General features: G+C 39.5%; 1 protein-coding gene across 8 annotated transcripts in view; it reads left to right on the top strand.

Annotated features, from left to right (window-relative positions):
* DAB2IP (DAB2 interacting protein) overlaps window positions 1–15394 on the top strand; it is a 324396-nt gene that overhangs the window by 55342 nt on the left and 253660 nt on the right. For 2 of the 8 annotated variants that reach the window (XM_069073767.1, XM_069073760.1), the window contains exon 2: window positions 7582–7695. The exons of the other annotated variants lie outside the window; for them this stretch is intronic. The gene's annotated coding sequence lies outside the window, so the exon portion shown is untranslated. The remainder of the gene's footprint in view (window positions 1–7581; window positions 7696–15394) is intronic. 8 annotated transcript variants of the gene reach the window in all.

Below are 15394 nucleotides of genomic sequence, written 5' to 3'. Positions count from 1 at the left end.
CCTTGATCTGGGAACTCCAGAACCTGGCTATAATATTCCTAAGGAGTTTTCTTTTGGGGATCTTTTTCAAGAGGCGATTGGTGAATTCTTTCAAATTCTATTTTGCCCACTGGTTCCAAAATATCAGGGCAATTTTCCTTGAGAATTTCTTGAAGGATGATTTCTAGGTTCTTTTTTTATCATGGCTTTCAGATAGTCCAGTGATTTTTAAATTATCTCTGCTGGATCTATTTTCAAGGTCAGTGAGATTTTTTCATATTTCCAATGAGATATTTCACATTGCCTTCTATTTTTTCATTCTCATAAACTCATTAGCTTCCATTTGCTCCAATCTAATTCTGAAGGAATGATTCTCTTCAGTGAGCTTTTGAGATCTTCTTCCATCTGGCAAATTCAACTTTTTAAGGCATTCTTCTCCTCATTGCCTTTTTGAACCTCTTTTGCCATTTGAGTTAGTCTAGTTTTTAAGGCGTAATTTTCTTCAGTCAGGTTGTTGACTCTCTTTTCATAATTTTCTTGCATCATTCTCATTTCTCTTCCCAGTTTTTCCTCTGCTTCTCTTACTTGATTTTCAAAATCCTTCTTAAGCTCCTCCATGGCCTGTAATCAGTTCATATTTTTCTTAGAAGCTTTTGGTGCAGGAGTTCTGACTTCATTGTCTTCCTCCCGTTCCATGCTTTGATCCTTTTGTCCCCAAAAAAGGAATCTAAAGTTGGATTGCTGTGCTTGGTTTGCTTCCTTTGCTTGCTCATGTTGCCCCTCAATTACTTGACTTTTGAGCTCTTTGCCACAGTAGAACTCTGCTTCCAGAGAGGAGAGTTTTGTTCCAAATCATTGGGATTTTTGCAGCTGCTAGAGCTAGTAGTTTGGTGTTGTTTCTACAGCCCCCACACTCTCTAGCTCACTGGTCACACACCTCAGGACCACCACCCAAGGCCACGATTCAGATCCAGGCAGCTTAAAGCAAGAGTGATTACCCTCTGAATTATCACTTGGCGCCCCTATGATCTGCAGGCCATGAGCTCTGAAGCAGCCATGTGGTGGCGGCGGCTGCATGGCTGCCATGCCTCCACTGCTTCTTGCTGCAGGGGCAGAGGCCGTACCACACTTCCATCCCCCACAGTTCCAACAGAGTTCTACACTGACCTTTTACTTTCTCATTGGCATTTATGGGTTGTTATTTCTGGAAACTGCCACAGCTGCTGGTGATCCACTGTCCCAAGGTCCGCTCTAGCCACTGCTGGGTGGGGCTGCCCTGGGGCTAAAACCTCAGGCTCATGTGGAGCTAGGCTGGACTCCCAGCGTGCTATGATGGACCCTTCCTGTCTGCCTGCTGGGCTGCCTTCAGCAGGGGGGGTTTGTTTCTCTCTTGTGGGTTCTGTAGCTCTAAAGTTTGTTTTTTATAGATATCTGAGGTGGTTATGGGGGAAGCTCATGGAGTTTTCCTGCTTTTACGTCCCATCTTGGCTCCACCCCCTAGAAGAGAATTTAAAACTCATCTAATCCAACCCCTATCTCTGGGCAGTAGGGATGATGAAGCATGTTTATGTATAGAGGAATTAGAGGGGAAAAAAAACAACAACACAACTGGCAAGAAGCGTGAATAGAAGAAATAGGAGAAAGGAAGGTGAATATGTGAGTGTTGTTTGTTTATATGAAATTAACCATAACAACAGCATAACAATGGTAGCAGCTAGCATTTGTAAAGCACTTCAAAGTTCGCAAACATTACAAATATTATTATTTTTTATTCTCACAAAACCCTGGAAAGTAGGTGCTATTATTATCTCCATTTTACAGATGAGGAAACTGAGACAGCAGTTAAACAATTTGCCTGGGATCATATAGCTAGTGTCTGAGGCTAGACTTGAGCTCAGGTCTTCTGACTACAGGTCCAGTGCTCTGTCTTCTGTGTCGCTTAGCTACCACTTAGTCAACCTAATATTTTGGAAGTTTTGGTGACTTTTCAGTGGTGGGAAAAGAATTCTAAATATGTGTGTAACTTTTTATAATTATCTGTGATCCTGTAATCAGATGTTTGGGGAGAAAACACTTTGAAAGTGAGTGGCGTTGTCTAGACCTGTCAAGTCCCTTCCTCATCTAAAAGTCAGTGTTCTGAGATTCCTTCCAGTTCTCATTTTCTTTGGTTCTGTGCAAATGCATGATATTAAGTGAACACTTTTCTTGATTTGTCAGGACCTGTTGTTCCATTGGTTCAGTGAACTCCCTCTCTAACTAAATTTATAATCTTAGAGCATATGATGAGAAGGAGGGGACTGAGAGAGGTTAAGTGATTTATTTGCCTGGAGTTCTACAGTTATGTGTTAGGGGTTGAACCTGAAGGTAAATTCAAGTCTTCCAGTCTCTGAGGTCAACTCTCAGCTCCTTCCCTGAGGGTTAGACAGGCTTAGTTGAGTGTGAAACTTGAAAAATGTGAAAAGGGCATAAGAATGCTGCTTGTTAAGCAGGTGTGGGGTATAAGATAATTACTTTGCTCAACCAAGAAGATGTCTGAATTGCTTTACTATGACAACTTCTCCTTGAAGGCAGGCTGTCCCAAGATCCAGAGCTTAAAGAGATACTACCAAAGTAGGTAGATTTGGTGATGAGCCAATGTTTTAGGTAAGACCCCAAATCAGTCAAATCATATTTTGCAGAAATTATCTCTTCCAGGAAGAACCTCCAATCTCCAAAATATTTTTCCCACTGGAAATATGGTACAGTGTTTAAGGCACTGGACTTGGAGTCAGGTTCACATTTTGTCTTAGGTACTAGTTGTGTGACCCAGGGCAAGTTTCTTAACTATTCTGTGCCTCAGTTTCCTCATCTGTAAAATAGGGAAGGTTGACTTTGATGACCTGTAATGCCCTTTCTTTTCCTATTGGAAATTTGTAATTATATGGTCTATGACTTCTAGAATTCTACCATTAAGAAGACATTTCTGGAATGAAGGCAGTTATATAAACCTTTTCTAGGGTCCTCTTAAAATGCTAACTCTCCTGGGATGGAACTAACTCTGCCTCTCAGGATCCTTATTCTCTGCCAAGGTTCAATTTAGGTATTACTTTCTCCAGAAGTTTTCCTAATCTCCTCCCCCCCCCCATTGTTAGTATTTGCCACCTCCTTATATTACTTTCTATTTCCTTTTTCTATGTACACATTTCATCCTTCCAGCAAAACATCAGTTCCTTGAGAATAAATGCGATTTTATTTTGGTCTTTGCATTGTCAGTGTATTGCACACAGTAGGCACTTAAAGATTGGTTGATTTGAAAGGCCTTGCTGTAATCTCAATTTTACCTAAAGCTGGCACAACAAAATTCTAAGCCTTGGGATTATTGATACTATCGTAAAATTTAGATCTGAAAGTGACTTTTGAAATCATGTATTCTATTTTCTCTCCCCCTGTTTTATAGTTGAAAAAACTGAGACTGAGAGAGGGAAGATGATTTCCTTTAGGTCACATGTAGTAAGTAGCAGAGCTGAAATTTTAACCCAAGTCCTCTGCCTGCAAATTCATTGCCTTTTTATTACTATACCATTGGTTTGATAATCTAGTCCAATAATTTACCTTTTTATAAACTTTTGGCTTTAGTTTACTTCTTAAACCAGGGGTACTTAACCTTTTCTGTGTGTATCATGGACCCCTATGGCATAAAAGATTCGTGAAATCTGTGGATCCCTTTTAAAAATGTTTTTAATGTAATTGAGGAAATTACAGATTTCAGTTAGAAGTTAGTAAAAATAAAGATACATTTTTTAAAAATACAAGTTCAAGAGCTCTCTGAAATCTCCCTGAAATATGGACTTCTTGGGGATTTGTGGATCTTAGCTTTTAAGGACACTTGCTTTCTTTTATTCTTGTTACCCTTATAGCTGCCTTTATTTTCTCCTGAGTAGGAGGTTTCTTTCCTAAAACAAATAAAGTCTTGTGGTATTGTCTGAGTATGGTATCCCCTCCCCCATATAAACACTGGATTTTGAAAGGGAACAAATGCCCAATAAATTGCTAGAGATCAGAACAAAGATTCCCCTACCTCATCATCTAATCACATGAGATTAGATAATTTGGGGGACATTGGGTCCCCAATTAGTTATCCAATTGCCACAGGTGCTGTTTCTCAACTGCACTCCTGCCTCCAGCACTGGGTTGGGGTTTTTTTTTTTTTTTAACATTTGAAATGATCCTAGCTCAGGGTAGCTCAGCACCCATTAGCATGATGATTGTGGCAATGGGGATTTTTCTCTTGGGAAGATGATAGCACTTTTAAATTTAGGAACCAGAGTTATTGAATTTTAGAGCTGGAAGAGATCTTAAAATTCATTGTACCTCCATTTTTTAGAAGAAATAACTAAAGTCTAAAAAATGAAATCATAGCTAGTAGGTGGTAGAGATGGGACCCAAATTTCATCCCAACTGATGCATGAATGTGTGGAATGTTACTCTGCCGTAAGAATTGATGAAAAGGGCCATTTCTGAAAATGCTAAAAAGGCCTATCAGAAGTGATGCAGATTGAAGTAATCAGAACCAGAATAATTTACACAGTGTCAATTAGAAAGAAAAACAACTTTGACTTAAGTACTTTAATGTCCAACGGTGACACCAGAGGACCAAAGATCTAACAAATTCAGATTCTTAGCTTAGGGCAGAGTTGTCAGGGGAGTCCCTTATTGGCATCCAGTTTACATAGATGTCTATAGATATCTTTATGATGGTGGTGGGGATGATGATGATGATGATGATGATTATAACTTCTGTTTGTATAATATGTTAAAGTTTGCAAAGTGCTTATTTTCTCCAAAAAAAAAAAAATAAGCAAAGGATCATAGATCTAGTGTTGGAAGGTCCCAGAAGTCACCTAGTACAACAATCATTGTTATCTTCTTTGAACATTAGAACAACCCTCTGAGGTATGTACTATAGGTATTATTTCTCCTATTTTATCCATGAGAAAATTAAACCTCAGAAAGTTTGTGAGTTGCTCATAGTCATATAGATAATAAGCATTAGAATTGGAATTTACATGCAGTGAATTCTAACTCTTAAGTTAATGCTATATCCATTGGCCCATCCTGTCTCTAGATTTTAGTGTCTAGTGATCAGTAGGTAAAGCCCAAAAGCAGAAAAAAAAGATGACCAAAAGAGTCTGGTGGGTACCATATGTCTTATAGGATAAGAAGTTGGGATTTAGTGTTGTCAACTAAGGTAGAGAAGGATCAGAAAGCCATTTTGGGACCTTGGACTGAGCCTATGTTACCAGATTTCTTTTTCCATGTAGGTTGGCACCTTTTCTGCAACTTAGAGTCTTAAATTTAAAAAAATTTAATTTCAGTATTTTTCCAACTTACAAGCATTTATTTTCTCTTCTTACTCCTCTATTTCCCCCACTGAACAAAAAATAAAAGGAACCAATGAATGTTCATAGCAGATATGTATAGTTAAGCAAAGCAAATTCCCTATGTCTGAAATTGTATGTCTCATTCTTCATTTTGAGTCTATCATCTATGATGGAAGGTAGGTGCTTTATCCTCTCATATCATAGTTGATCATTGCATTGATCAGAATTCTTAAGTCTTTCAAAGTTGTTTTTCTTTGTAATTGACGTTGTATAAATTGTTCTGGTTCTGCTCACTTCGCCCTGCATCAGTTCAGATAGACCTTTTTATTTTGTTCAGAAATGGTCCTTTCACCAATTCTTATGTCATAATAATATTCTATTACATTCATGAACTATACTGTTTAGCAACTTCCCCATAGGTGGGAACCCCCTGTTTTCTAGTTTTGCTGCAACACAAAGAACTGCTATAAATATCTTTGTACATATGGGTTCCTTCCCAATTTCTTTGGTCTCTTGAAGGAGCATATCTAGTAGTGATTTCTTTAAGTTAAAAAGGATATGTATGTTTTAGTGACTTTTTGGGTATAACTCTAAATAACTTTCTAGAATGGTTATATTCACTCTACCAACAAACAGTGTATTAGTGTGCCTGTTTTCCCCACAGTCCCTCCAACATTTGCCATATTTCTACTTTGTAATTTTTGTCAATCTTGACATGTATGAGGTAGATTGAGAAGTTGAATGACTTTCCCAGGATCACGTGTCCATTGTCAGAAGCAGGACTCAAACCTAGGTTTTCCTGACTCAGGGGCAAGCTCCCCACAATTTTGCTGCCTCTCCAGGAGGCCATGTTAGATCTATATAGGTAGGGTGCAAAGTCTAAAAGGAGCAGGATACATAAGGTCTTATCTTAGGTTAGACCTTTGCTATTGTTGGGAGGCAGAAATGGTAAAGTAGGAATCAGCTGGATCCAGCTTTCTAATATGATGTGGATACAGAGGACTAGAGTTCTTGTCCTGGGCAAACCACTTGTTTCCTCATCTGTAAAATGAGGAGGTTGAACTAAATACTCTCTAATATCACTTCCAGCTCTAAAACTACATATATACATGTGGGTGGAAGAGAGTGAGTGGGCTTAATAATCACATTTCAAAGTATTTTCAAATCTGTTATCTCATTTGATCCTTACAACACCCTTTGAGTTAAGTAGGGTAGTTGTCACTGTCCTAATTTTTTTTTTCTTTTGCAAATGAGGAAATTCAATCTAAGAGAATCTAAACTGATTTATTTGCCTGTAGTCAGATAGCAAGTAACTGCCTGGTCACTATAGGATCCACACACTGAGGCTAATATTTCTTCCACTATACCCTTTCCTTCCAGCTAGCAACTTTCCCTAATAGTAGAGAGAGTTTACATTGGTTTACTGCTGTATATCTTGGTATGTTTTACAAAGGGTCTTCTGAAGCAGATAGTGAAAGTATAAGCTCAGACAAGGGGAAAGTGACCCTCACAGTCACACTGTGAGTTCCTGGGAAAGCTAGGAATAGAATGCATTTCTCCTGAGTCCTTTTTCCACTATTCCATGATATTCCATGATATCTCTCCTCTACAGTTTTAGGTGTACAGTGAGGGAGGGTCTTTCTATACCCTTTTAGTTAGTCTGCTTAGGCAGACTCTTCTTTCAGTGAATAAGAGGAACTCTGGCAAGTTATATATAGATTGGATCAGATGTTTGGAGCTGGAAGAGACCACAAAGGCAATCTAGTCTAATCCCCTCTTTTCACTGATGAGTTAGGGGGGTCCAAAGAGGTTGTTACTTGCCTAAGGCTATAAAGTAGTAATTGACAGAGGTGGGATTTGAAAACAGTTCCCCTTACTCCAAATCCATTGTTCTTTCCACTGTAGGGTGGTGGGATCTTACTTGAGATTGCAAAGAGAGGCAATGTTGGAACTTCTTCAGTCTGTGTTGTGAGCCAATGTTTCTTCCTCTCATTAGCTTCCTCCACCTCGTTCCTTCATCACTGACACTCCCACAGCCCCAGGCTTGAATGAGAAGATGATCCTTTGGAAATGTAATTGGAGACCTAATTGGAGGCATCCTGTCAGGTGACTGTGTGATGCCCCACAAGTCTCATCTTGCTCAGTACCTGGACCCATGAAAAGACTATACTTCACTTTGAGAATGGGCTGCCCCAAGGCATGTATGCTGGAAAGGTGACCGACCACCTGCCTTTTCTCTTAGCCTGACTAGGTGTGCTGGAGTGCAGTAGAAGCACAGGAATGAACTCTAAAAGAAACTTCAAGGGCCTGAGATCAGCCGTTCCAAACACATGATTCCAGGACTGAGGGTGTTTTGGTATGTTTCATTGTTTATTAGTTCATGTTGATGCAATGCTTTAGGCTTTATAAAGCATTTTGTTTACATTATCTTATTGGAGCTTAACAATAACCCTGCAAAGTAGATGGCACAAATGTTTTTGTCCACTTTTCACTGAATAGGAAACTCAAGCCCAGAGAGATTGTGATTTACCAATGGTCATCAAGGTAGTAAGTAGCATCATAGCTAGAATGATCCAAATTCTCACATCTGGCCCTTTCAGTGGTCCTTGGCTCCATCTCTTTACATATCCAGACATTTTAAGACTTAAAATATGTCTGGCCTAAGCTGCTTTCTCTTTCAAGAGTTTAGTCCAGAGAATATGAGGTTATTCTCCTGGGAAGCTCTTGCTTGCATTGCAACTGAGGCTTTCTTGGTGCCTATGAATCTATTTTCTCTTATTCCATCTTCTGCTGACCTTCCCATCTCTCTTCTCTGAATTGCCATTGTACTTTAGGCAGTAGTACCACATGAATATGCACTCAATTGTTCTCTCACTTGAGTCATTGTCCTAGAATAGGACATAGAATATGTCATAGAATATGAGAACTGGTAGGGGCCTTAGAATATGAAATGTGAGAGTTGGAAAAGATTGTCTAATCTACTACCACTCCCTTTGTTTGAGGATGTGGGAACTGAGGCTGAAAGAGGAAAATGACTTACCTAGGTCTCCCCTCAAATTAGTAGCAATCAAGATTCAATCAAACCTCTGTCTCTTGCTTGATATCCAGTCCTGTTCTTATTTTGCTACACTGTAGCCCCTTCCCTAAACTGTTTCTGCTAGGTTTGGGGTTTGAACCCATTCAGCAATGGGCTCATTGGATCTTAGATCTAATACCTTAACCATACACCACTGCAAGAATTCTTTGTTTCCTCAGCTACACTGTGGGCTGTTACTACACCCCTAGAGTGAGCACCTGCTCAGCTTCTGTCTCCTTGAAGCTTAGTACTGTAGGAAATACCGAGAAAGAAGGGAAGTTCCTGGGTCTCTGCTTTCAAGGAACTAATAAGTGAGTTGGGAAGATGAGGTTCTCTCAGATGGAGCAAATAATATTTTAAGGCCATGTATGCTCAGCATACAATGGGAGGTACAGATGGTAAGTGCTATAGTAGTTCAGGGGAAGGACATTTCATTATGGGCTGGAGCAGTTAGGTAAAGCTTCCTTGGGGAGGGCAGTGTTTAGAGATGGGACTTGAAGATAATATTTCCTTTGAGTATTGCACTTTTAGATCTACAAAATGCTTTCCTCAAAACTACATTGTGAAGTAGTTTAAGAACTATTATTCTTGTTTTACAGATGTGGAAACTGAGGCTCACCATGGTAGTGAGTTTTGGGAAAGGTTATGCAGCTAGTAAGTTCTACTGATCACTAGTCCAGTGCTCTTTCTAGTTATACTAGAATGGGCTAGAATAGGAGGAAGAAGGAAGGAAGGGCATAGCATGTATCCCAAGCAAAGGCACGGGCAAAGGAATGAGCCTGGTAAATTTGTGGAAGAGGGAGGCAACTGCTCTGTGTGGAGCAGAGGTTTTATAAGGGAAGGTAAGATTAAATACCTACCTGGTGAGCTCATGGAGTGGCTTTAAAAAGGCCAGGCTGAAGACTTCGAATTTTATTCAGCAGACTTTAGGGAGCCATTGGAGACTTTTGTGCAGTAGAGTGATATAATCAGTTATACTTTCAGAATTTTAATCTGATGATATGTGTAGCAGGAGAGAGACTAGAGACTGTTGCAAAGGTCCAGAAGTAAGGTAATTTAATCCAGGATTAGAATGGTGGGGAGCAGGAATGGAGAAGGCAGAACAGAGAAGGCAGTCTGGTGAGGTAGAAAGAACCACCAGATTTGGAGTTGGAACATCTCGGTTTGGATCCTGGCTATGTGACCTTTTGCAAGTTACTTAATATCACCAATCCTTAATTTCTATCTCTCTAAAATGAAGGGGGTGTTCTAAATGATTTCTAGAATTGCTTCTAGATTTAAATGCTGTGGTTCTAGGTGCAGAAGACAATTTTTTTTTGCTTTTTTGAGGGCAATTGGGGTTAAGTGACTTGCCCAAGGTCACATGGCTAGTTTTTGTGTTAAATGTCTGAGGCTGGATTTGAACTCAGGTCCTCCTGACTCCAGGGCCGATGCTCTATTCACTGCGCCACCCAGCAGCCCCTCAGAAGACATTTCAAAAGAAAAATCAACAGTACTTGGTAGGGTTACTGAGGCTTTTATCCTGGGGTCTTGGGAGAGGTGCCCATGATATAACTGAAAAAGAATTTGGAGTCAGAGGTGTTGGTTTGAATCTCATCTCTGTTATTTAATACCTGTATGACCTTCAGCCAGCTGCTCTCCTTTGCTGAGCCTCCATTTTCTCCTCATAGGATTTTGAGCTGGAAGAGACCTTTGAGAACTAATTCAACTCCCTTATTTTGTGGATAAGTAAATTGAGGTTCCAGAAGTCAAGTGACATAAACTCATGCCTCCAGATTCCAAGTTCTTTATACTTTCCATAGTATTGGATAAGATGATCAAAAAGGTCACTTGCAACTCAAAATTCCATGGACCAAGATTTCCTGTGAGTCATGGGAATAGCAGTATACCTCTTATGCTTATGGCTTTCACCCACTGCCCACCCCATTCCCTCACCCTTCTCCGCCTTCCCTGACCCATACCCCTGTGGAGAAATTAGCCTAGCTGAGGCTCCCTCTAAGGTGTGGTTTCCCTCTTCCTGACTCGTTGGCTGAGGGCCATCTGTGCAGATGTTGTCTTTTCCTACCTCCAAGGTTAGTGACTCCCTTGGGAAAGAGGGATGGGGAGGAATGGCAGTTTGAGATCAGGGTCAAAATAGAAACTTACTGGCCTAAGGCGAAGAGTTATTAAGGGAGTGAGGTAGTGGGTTTTTTTGAGGGAGGGGAGCAGAGAAGGACCCAGGGAGCCGGTACTTTGTAGTAGAAAGAACACTTGACTCATAGCCAGGAAATCTGGGTTCTAGTCCTGACTTGGTCAATCTTTTCTGAAATCCAGTCTCACTTCAACAACTGTGAGCTGGAAATCTCCCCTGGGAAGTTCCAATGATACTGCAAATTCAATATTTCCCAAACCTGTTTTTCATGTTTGTCTTTGTACCCCCGGCACTGCGTGTTCCACACAGTAGGTGCTTAATCAATGTTTGTTGAGCTGATTTATTTCCTCTCTCTGATCCTCACTTTCTTCTTTTTAAAGTCAAGGGTTTGGTTTAGATAATAGCTAATGTTCCTTTTAGTTTGTGCATCCTCTGTACTGTGTTCTAAGATCCCGTGCAGCTCTGTGATTCTATGGGCCAGATGTGCTCTTGGGAGGACTTTCTGCATGAACGTTACTGCAGCTGAGATCTGAGTTTGTACAGCTGACCCTGTCTGACAGGCCCAGCTTCAAGAGCTGCATTCAAAAACCAGCCCTGAGACAATCGGCCGGTATCATTTGGGGAGCATTTTCAAAACGTCCTTTATTTCTGGGTAATTAATGGCAGCTTTGATCAGTAATGAAAGCTGGGGCTGTTTTGCACAATGCTGAAGCAGTAAAGTGTGACTCAGCAGACAGTTAAATCCTGCTGTAACATTACTTTTGCAATTTATCACCTGTCAGCGTAGCTTATGCAGAGAATAAAACAAGTCCATTGGGAGACAGCCAAAAACGTACCAAAGCCTTGCATTTGGTGCTTCTGGGGGAGAAGCCAAAAACTCCAGGCATTCCTAGCTTTGTCTCAGAAGCTTTTTCTCACTCCCTTCCCCCACAAATCTTGGTTCTGTAGGATTCTTATGTATGGAGAGGAGCTCTGACTCTAGAGACAGAACGCCTGTATTTGAATCTTGGCTCTGTTACTTATTTGTGTGACCTTAGGCAAGTCACTTCATTTCCCTCTCTGAGCCTCAGTTTTCTCATTTGTAAAATTAAGATTTGTCCCCCCAAATGGCAAAGATGAGAACAGTTGGGAACAATCAAATTTGGAGGGACTACAGAAAGGCAGCCACATTAATACATTGTTGAGGAGTTGTAAATTGGTCCAACCATTCTTGAAAATGATTTGGAATTATGTTAAGAAAATGACTAAAATACCCATACTCTTTGACTCAGAAACACCATTTCTAGGCATATATACCATAGAGATAAAAGACACCTAAGTATTCATATCTGTGCTTTTAATAATTCAATTTTATTTTCAGTCCGATATCTCCCTCTCCATTCCCCCTTCCCCACTGTTTGAGAAGACAACAAAAAGAAAACTTATTTCAAGTATGTATAATCATGCAAAATAAATTCCCACATTAGTTGCATCCTTCCCAAAAAAATAAGGAAAAAGAAAGAGAACATATGCTTTAGTCTGTAAACTGAGTATATCTGCTCTCTTGGGAGATAGCATGTTTCATTATGTGATCTTTGGCATTATGTCTGGTCGTTGTGTTTATCAGAGTTACTAAGTTTTTCAATGTTCATTATCTTTAGAATTTTATTGTAATTTTATAAATTGTTCTAGTTCTGATTTTACTGACTATGCTGACTGTACTTCACTACACCAGTTCCTACAAGTCTTTCTAGGTTTTTTCTGATACCATCAACATCATCAATATTCATAGCACAATAGTATTCTCTCATATTCATATACCATAACTTGTTCAACCATTCCCCAATTAATGGGTATCCTCTCAGTTTCCAATTCTTTGCTAACACAAAATGAGCTGTTATAAATAATTTTGTACATATGAGCAATTTCCCTCTTTCTTTGATCTCTTTGGGCTATAGATCTAATAGTATTACTAGGTTAAAAGGTCTGCATAGTTTAATAGTTTTAGGGGCATAGTTCCAAATTGCTTTCCAGTATGATTGGATAAGTTCACAGCTCTACCATCAGTGCATTAATGCACCTGTTTTCCCACATTCCCTCTAGCATTTGTCATTTTCCATTTTTGTCATCTTAGCCAATCTGATAGGTATGAGGTGCCACCTCAGATTTGTTTTAGTTAGCATTTCTCTAAATTTAAATTATTTAATTAAAATACTCTAAAATTTAAATCACTAATAATGGTGATTTAGAGCATTTTTTTCATATGGCTAGTGATAGCTTGTATTTCTTCCTCTGAAAACTACCCATTTTATAACCTTTGGTCATTTATCAATTGGGGAATGACTCTTTTCATGTAAATTTGACTCACTTCCCTGTGTATCTTAGAAATGATATCTTTATCTGAGAAATTTCTTATAGCTGCACTTTTTCTAGTAGCAAAGAACTAGAAATGAAGTAGATGGTAATTGACTGGGAAACTGCTAAATGAATTGTTGTACATGAACATAATGGAATATTATTAATATTATTGTGCCATCAGAAAAGATGAATATGAAGGATCCAGAGAAGCACAGGGAAATGTGTATGAACTAATTCAGGGTAAATTAAACAGAACCAGGAAAACAATATATGCATAATGAATGCAGTAATGTAAATGGAAAGAACAATACCAAAACTGAATTCTATGTAATTATAACGACCAAGGTTAGCCCCAGAAAAGAGAGGTGGGGGGAAATCATCTTTCTCACTTCATTAGGAGGGTTGGGAATTAAGGGTGTGGAACATTGTATATACTGGAAGACTTTGTTTACATCTTGGTTAGCTTTGCCAAACTGCTCCCTCCCGTTTTCATTTTTTATTCTTTGCTATATAGGATAGTTCATTGTGCAGAGGAGGTGGGAGAGATACCATTTGTAAAGGAAAGTGATATAAAAACAAAAGATAAAAAAAGTAAATGCAAAAAAAAAATTAATGGAGGTTAGAAAAGATGATCTCTAAGGTTCCTTCCAACTCTATAACCTTTTAAGAAAGAAAGCTTTTTTCCATATCATATTCCATTCCACAGAGCTTTCTATAGAATGGGGTATGTGATAGTTCTGCTGCTCTCTGCTCTAAGCAAAATACACCTTGAATATTGTGTTCAGTTCTGAGTGCCACACCTACAAACTGGAGCCTGAATGGGCAGGGGGATTCTGGATAATGGGCAGCTGAGATGGTGGGAGGAATGGATACCATGCCACACAAGAATCAGTCGGAAACTTGGGAGTTGCTTAGCCTCGAGAAGAAAAGACTGGGCAGCTGGGTGGAGGAATGGGGCTACTTCTTCAAGTGTCTGAAGGGCTTTTATGTAGAAGAGTAGTTAGATTCTTTCTGTTCTTCCTGAGATGGGAAGAAGTTGCAGAGATTTTGGCTCTCCTAAATAGTTTTCTAACATCGAAGTGAATCACCTTGAGAAGTAGTAAGTTTTTCATCACCAAATGTCTTCACATAGAGCCTAGATGACTACCAAGGCATGCTGTGGAATGTCCTATTCATATGAAGGTTAGACTTAATGTAAAAAGACGGGAGCAAATTCAATCTTCTAAATTTAAGACTTGATGGTCCCTCTGAAGTCTTATCATATTCTGTGATTCTTTTTGGCCTTGGTTATCTACATGGGGCAACCTCTCAGAACTAGGTACATCTGGTGGTGGATGAGGAGGTAGAAGAGTGAGGAGGGTGAAGAGAACTTGAAGGACTCTTAGGTACCATCTCCCAGTACTTCCCTGTCTCTCAGAACAGAACAGATTAACCACGTTCACAGAGTTAGTTTTCTCTGTAGGCTGCTGCCACTGAATACAATCCCAGGAATACCCAAACTATCAGTCTCCTCCAAATCTCTTCTCCCTCTAACCTCCCAAGGAGCCTGAAATTCCATAAGCTTAATTGATCTTTAAAGGAGATGCTTAAATATTTGTGCTAACTGAGTTAGGGATTGCTATATCATGGCAGAGGTCATAGTTTAGATTCTATCTCTGCCACTGACTAGTTATTTAACTTTGGGCAAGTTATCTCCTTGAACACGTTTCCTCATCTATAAAGAGAAGATGATATCTAAGATCCTTTCTAAATTTAGATCCTATGATTCTAGGAGGAGTACCATGCATTAGTCAGTAGTATGCCAAGAGAGAATCAACATGGTATAATGGGTGTGGAATCAGAATTGGGTTCAAGCCCTTGCTCCTTGACTGACTTAGATGTATGATGTATGAATGGGTCAGTAAGTTTAGATCTTTGGGTCTCAGTTTTATCACAAAATACTAGAGATGGAAGGGACCTTAGAAGCCATGTAATGCAACCTCTGTCTCATGTAGGAATTACCAGCAAAGTCTTCTGTAAAGAGAAGTCAGATTTGAAGTGTGTAAGTGTTATATCTAAGGAGTTTTGCACTTAAATAGTTCAAACACATCCATTGATTTTTGTATCAGTGTGACTCTGTCTTCTACCAGCATAAACTGTTGACTCCTCAGAGAGGTTACTTTCCAGTGACTCAAAGAATCACAAAATCACAAATTTAAAGCTGGAAGAGACCTTATAGGTCATCAAGTCCAACCCCTTCATTTTACAAATGAAGAAACTGAGGCCCAGAGAGGTTGCCCAGGGTCAAATAGCTGCTGTCAGCTGGGATTTGTACCCAGGTCAAGAAATCAACAAATATTTATTTATTTTTATATTATTATTTTAATTTAATTTTTTTTTTACAGGGCTAGCTTTGTGTGTGTGTGTGTGTGTGTGTGTGTGTGTGTTGTGTCTGAGGCTGGATTTGAACTCAGGTCCTTCTGACTCCAGGGTCAGTGTTCTATTTACTGCGCCACCTAGCCACCCCCAGCA

Source organism: Petaurus breviceps, unplaced genomic scaffold (genome assembly GCF_028583685.1).
Source record: "Petaurus breviceps papuanus isolate PSGF00001 unplaced genomic scaffold, PetGlider_PUasm1.0 90879, whole genome shotgun sequence".
Lineage (NCBI taxonomy): Eukaryota > Metazoa > Chordata > Mammalia > Diprotodontia > Petauridae > Petaurus > Petaurus breviceps.
Note: the sequence above shows the minus strand (reverse complement) of the source record. Positions and strands in the feature narration are given on the sequence as shown.